The 5,773-nt window shown below is 56.1% G+C and overlaps 1 protein-coding gene across 3 annotated transcripts in view; it reads left to right on the forward strand.

Moving 5' to 3' along the window:
- Positions 1-1,908: 1,908 nt before the first annotated feature.
- Positions 1,909-5,773, forward strand: part of NEXMIF (neurite extension and migration factor) — a 167,391-nt gene continuing 163,526 nt past the window's right edge. Inside the window, exon 1 of one of the 3 annotated variants that reach the window (XM_027896639.1) lies at positions 1,909-2,004. The gene's annotated coding sequence lies outside the window, so the exon portion shown is untranslated. Of the gene's footprint in view, positions 2,005-2,747; positions 2,837-3,538; positions 3,719-5,773 lie in introns of those variants that run through there. The other 2 variants (XM_027896638.1, XM_027896640.1) reach the window with 2 other exon arrangements.

Consider the following 5,773-nt stretch of genomic DNA (forward strand, 5'->3'; position numbering starts at 1 on the left):
GCCTGCTCTGCTCCGTGGCACAGGCTGTGGTCAGTGGTTGTGATGCCTGTTGCAGCGGGGCGGTACCGGGGAGGGTGGGAGGGCAGCGAGGAGGAGCAGCAGGGCAGAGCCGGGCGGGGCTGGCACGGCAATCACTCCTCGCTCGGGGGTGGGGGGTTGCTCATCTCCTCCTGCCAAAAGGAGCTTTCTTAGCACCTTGTTCTCGCACCTGTGAGTCTCTATTTGACAGCCCGGAAAATTAATACCCAGCCAAGGTGTGTAGCTGTGCTTCCATCACGTCAGTGCACCCTCCACATCTGTTTGTGGCAGTTCATGAAGAGATCCCAGTGCACACAGACTGTTAATTGTTCAGATCGCCCGGGACGCTGTGCAGAATTTTATGCTGCCGATTGATCAGTATTGTGATGGTTCTGTAAGTGAAGGGCCTTAAATGAGCGGCGTGGACAAGTGAAACTAAAGGCATGGCATTGTATCGCAGCTCCAAGGATAATCTGTGAGCCTTAAAATGTTTGTGTTCCCTCTGAAATACAGCACTTAAATAAATCCTTGGGTTGTCGTCTTCTAAACTGGATCCAGGTGCAACACTCATTTAATTGAATGTGTCTTTTCATCTCCACGAGGCTCTCCCCTCGCTCAGGTCTAATCTTACCTTGGTGATTATACTCAGGTGATTGCCATCAGCTCCAGCCCCGGCACAGCCCCGCTGCGGCTCCTCTCCAAAGGCACGGGGAGCAGTGGGGTGGGGCTGACCAGGTGTCGGTGTCCCGGTAATTCTGGCCATATAATTCGTGCCCCGAGTTACAGAGGAGCTGCCAGATTTACTTGTGACACTTTGGAAGGTAACAGCCCGTGCGTGAGTGTGCCGGGGGTGGAGACGGAGGGCAAAGCCGCCCTGAGTTCGTGACCTTTTGAAAGCAGTTCATGACCACCACCTGTGTGTTTGTTTTGTATGAGCACTGCCAGGTGTGCTGTCTCACCTGACCCTGATTAATTACTCATTTCTATTAATTGAATCTTTCTATCAAGAAGAGGATGGGGGAGGAGCGAAATAAAATGCAGAGGTAGAGAGACTGAAGGGTGCAATTCCCACAGGAACGTGGTGAGGCTGGAGAGGAAAACCCTAACTGAGGATAGTGCTCCCACTATGACACTGCCTCACTCTGTGGCCTTGGTCAAATCACTGCTGGTCTCTATTTCTCCAGCAGGGTATAACCCTTCAATTGTGAGTCCTAACACAGTGGGAATCAATAATTTATTCCCATGTGCTGTATGGCATGTCCTGGGTACCACTGTTAATGAAGGACAAATAAGATTAGTTGCTTATTTTGCAGTGCTGAAGGTTGATGTGTAAGATGTTCCAAACTCAGCGAGCATTCCATGCGCTGTTCCTGTGTCATTACTGCTTGTAGGGGGGGTCTCTCTCCAGTGCTGTGGGAAAAAGGACTGAAGTGCTTGATACTTTAATATTTTAGTCACAGTATTACCTAATCAATTTTGTAAACTGTACCTGCTGTTTAAGATGCAAAGGCAGCAAAATTTCATGTGAACTCAAGTTGTAACTTAAAACTAGAAACTTTTCTTAAATATTGAAGTGAAATCAAATCAAAGGCTAATACTCAACTTGCGTTTTTTTCCACTGCGGTCAAAATAGGTGTGTCTGGTTTGCCTTCTATTTGCTGAACCATATCGTTGATTCAGAAACGGAATAACAGAAGTTTCCTGCAGTCCCGTACCTCGGGCCGTGGTGCACGTGTGAGGATGTCACAGAGGAACAGGGCTGCAGGACTCAGAGCTGCCCTGGGGGTCCTGCGAGAAGGGCTGTACATTGTAAGCTCCCACACTGGGGAGGTGTAGGCTCCTGCCTCGCCTGTTCCTGTCGCCCTCCCGCTCCGCAAAAGGCTGTGCTTGGTGTGTCCCTGCCTTCCCTTCGCCTGCCCGGCATCTCGGCAAGTCCTGAGCCATCCTGAGATGAGGCAGCCTCCTCCTTCTAATGGGCATCTGAAGGTAAAGCATACTTTTAGACGCTGTTATTAATAACCTGATGACGAAAACAAACCAGACGGGCCCTAAGGTGATTCCCATAGCCACTGTAGAGAATTAATCCGGATGGACTGCGCTGGCAGCGGGTTTCACTCCCGGGCTCCGGCTGAGCCCCCGAGGCCGTCCCCATTGTCCCCTCCCCGCCGGTACGGCCCGGCCCGGCCCGTCCTCCTCCCTTCCCGGCGGGGCCCACCCTCCGTCCTTGTGTGCCCGCGGGTGTCGCATCCCCTCCGAGGGTGCGTTCCCATCTCCCGGGGCGGCACCGGCACCTGCCCGGGCCCGTGCCCGCGGCCGCGCGCCCTTTATGGCCGGTGCGCGCTCCCGGTGCGTGTGTGCCTGTGCCTGTGTGCGGGATGCGGGCAGCGGGCGGGCGCCGGTCCCGCTCCGAGCGAACAATGGCAGCGTTGGCGCTGCCCGGCACCTCCTGAATGGGCGCAGGCCTGGGTGGGGGGGCGGCGGCGGCGAGGAGGAGGAGGAGGAGGAGGAGGCGGCGGAGGGGCGAGGCGAGGAGGGAGCCGCCCCCCCCCCCCCCATCCTCCCTCCCGCCCTCCGCCCGTCCCTGCGCAGGGACGCGGGGCCGGGGGGCCCGTCCGTGGGGCGGCGGCGGCGGGGGAAGGGGAAGGGGGAAGGGGAAGGGGGAAGGGGCGGGGGCCGGGCAGGAGGCGGGGGCCGGGGGCGGGCGCGTCCACCTGCGCGCGCCGGGCCCCGGGCGCATGGAGGAGCCGCGCTGAGCGCCGCGGCACCGGAGCGCCCGCCGGGCGGGGGGAGCCCCCTCAGGCGCGGGGCCCGCGCTCAGGTGAGTCCCGCCGCGGCCGCACACACACCCACCCACCCCGCCGGCACCGCGGGGGCAGCGCGGGAGGAGGAGGAGGAGGAGGAGGAGGAGGAGGAGGGGATGCTGATGGCAGGATGGCAGCGCCGGCCTGCGCGGAGGCCTGCGGGGAAGTTGCGGGGGGTGTGTGTGTGTGTGAGGGTGGTCTGAGGTGACGGGGGGGGGGCGGCAACTTGGCGCCGTGTCGTGTCGTGTCGTGTCGTGTCGTGTGTGTGTGTCCCCCCCGCCGCCTTCCCCGGGCAGGTGCCGCGCTGGGCGGGGGCGCCGCCCCGCCGGGCCCGGGGGCAGCGGGTCCCCGCCGGGGCCCCCGCGGGGGCCGCTCACTTCAGCCTCGGCCAGAACAAAAACATAATAAAAGGCAGGGGGGGGATGGGATTTTTATTTTTATTAAAAGAAAAAAAAAAAAAAAAAAAAAAAAAAAAAAAGCCCCAGCTCTGGGAGTAGCTGTCACTGCGCGCATTAAACTAGAGAACTGGCTAATCAAATAAAACTGGCTCATTGTCTGAAACTCTATCCCAGCGCAAAATGCGGCTGTGAATGTAATTAACCATCTGTCTGGCGGGCGGCGGAGCGCCGGGTCCGTCCCGGTCGGTAGCCGGGCGCTGCCATCCCCGAGCCCCGGGATGTGCCCGGTGTGTGTGTGTGTGTGTGTGTGTGCGAGGAGGATGCCGGAGCGAGGCGGGGGATGAGATCCTCGGCTCCGCGGTGAGCGAGCGAGGCTCCTTGTGATTGATAGATGAACCCAAACAAGCCGTGAGGGACCGGCGATGAACGCCGGGGCGATCCGTTTGCTCTCGGGGATGCTCCCGGGGGTTCCGCCTCCCGCCGGGGACCCGCGCGGGGTGGGTGCGTGTTTGGGGGCTCGCGGCCGTGGGTGGATGCGCGAGGCCGGAGGGAGCGGTGCGCCTGTGCGAGCCGAGGCCTCGGCGAGCCTTTTGCGGGAAAACAAAACGGCTCTGTGGTCCTTCCATCCTCCCGGAGGTTTTCCCCGCTTCCGCCCGGCGCGTTGCTCGTCCCTCCTGCCCCACGCCGGCCCCGAGAGCTCCGTGCAGCCATCAACATCCTGGTACTCCGGGCCGGAGGTACCTGCTGGGATCGCTGCTACGGCGGGACTGCGGTAACACCGAGCCCGCGGCAGGCTCTGCTGGGAAGGGGCTCGTCTGTGGCTCTACACACGCTCCTGCCTCTTGTTTGTCTTTTTTTTTTTTTTTTTTTTTTTTTTTTTTTTTTTTTTTTTTTTTTTTTTTTTTTTTTTTTTTTTGTTTTTTTTTTGGTGCGGTTTACTAATGGAATAATACAGAGACCAAAAAAAAAAAAATAACGGCAGCACTCAAGCAGGTAGGATGCAATTTAAAGTCACTCCAGCTAATCCCCCATGCAAGACTGCATTTGTTAAGGTATGTGAGCTGTGCAGAAGGCAGCAGTCTTTAGTGAATCACTTTTGAAAAACAAATACTTGACAAAAAAACCCCAGACCTGTTAAATGGATAACAATTATGTAAGCCTTTAGTAGGTTTTGATGTATGTCAGGTCTGTTAAATAAATCAACCTGTTCAGTGAATAAATCTGCTCTGCACCAGTGCTTTATTATTATTTTTTAAGGAGAATAAACCTGTGTATTTAAGATGTTTTTACTGATGTGAATCTCATGGCCAAGCCCCGTAGCTGCCAGCGGCACGAGACGAATCCGTGGGGAGGGTGGGGTGCGGGAACGTGGGGAGGGCAGGGGCACGCCGAGTAATAAGGTGGATATTAAAAATACACAAAGATGTGCATAAGGATTCCTAGTGATAAAATTCTCACTGATCCATGTCTTGATGGAGTATTTGCTTTGCAGTGGCAATGGCCCATACAAAGCTACATTGATTTAGCCTGCTCTGTTCACGACGGCAGTTCTGGTGAATAATTATTTTCCCAAAAGCCCTAACCGAGGGGAAGAAAGAGAGTCCCTGCTTGGCCTGCACAGTGGTACAGTATCTTTGAAAGCAGCGTATCCGGCTGCAAAGAAAGAGAGCCAGTTCAAGTGTTACTCCACTCAGCAGGAATAAAAGGGAGGCAGAAAAGGGGAGCACCCGGCCGGCTTCCCCGAGCTCCTCGGCCCCCTTTCCCTTTCTGCACCTCACCCTCTGCTCGGCTCTGGGGGCGGGGAGGGGGGTATTTCTCCGGTTTTGTTTTTGCTTTTTTGTGTTTGCTGTTGCCTTTTGGAGGCGAGGCTCCAGCAGCCCACTTCAGTGTTGAGTTCTGAATGCTGAGGAGCCTCTTTCAGATTGAAAAATAGGGAAAAGGTTGTGGCCAGTGGGTTTTAACTTCTGTAGCTGGGACAGGGAGTGTGTCTGTGTGCGGCAGTGCCTTGATGGTGTCCTCCTCTTCTGAGATGGTGAGGCCTCATGGATGTTTTTGTGATGGATCACGTGTGGATCTTTTTCCTGTCTCTGCAAAGAGACGTATGAAAAGACTCAAATGTGCTTGCAGGACCGAGGAGGCCACAGGCTTGGGGAGAAAGTGTTCCCAGACAATAGAGTCCAGCTCAGGTTGGCATCCTTGGTGCGGGACAGAACCATCGATGCGAGGTGCATTTTTTGGATGTTGTTTCCATCACAGCCAGAGTGATGACAAACCAGCTGTGCTGCTTTCCCCAGGCACAGCAGGGAACTGCCCCCATGAAGTTTGTGCCCCGTCACAAACAGAAAGCAGCGCCAGGAAACTATGTTTTCCTGGGGCAGAATCCAGGTAGGAGAGCTATGGATACTCCAGGCTTTGCCCTGGTCCTCGCACGGGGGCTGTGCAGAGGCTGTGGTAACTGAGTTTATCTTTGGCCCTGGGAGAGGTGGGTGCTCTGAATGTTAAACGGACTAAAACCGCTATTGCTTCTCAGTGACGACGATTTTTGGTCTGTGAGGG

Source organism: Empidonax traillii, unplaced genomic scaffold (assembly GCF_003031625.1).
Source record: "Empidonax traillii isolate 1590-97213 ecotype Southwest subspecies unplaced genomic scaffold, ASM303162v1 scaffold505:size591145, whole genome shotgun sequence".
Classification (NCBI taxonomy): domain Eukaryota; kingdom Metazoa; phylum Chordata; class Aves; order Passeriformes; family Tyrannidae; genus Empidonax; species Empidonax traillii.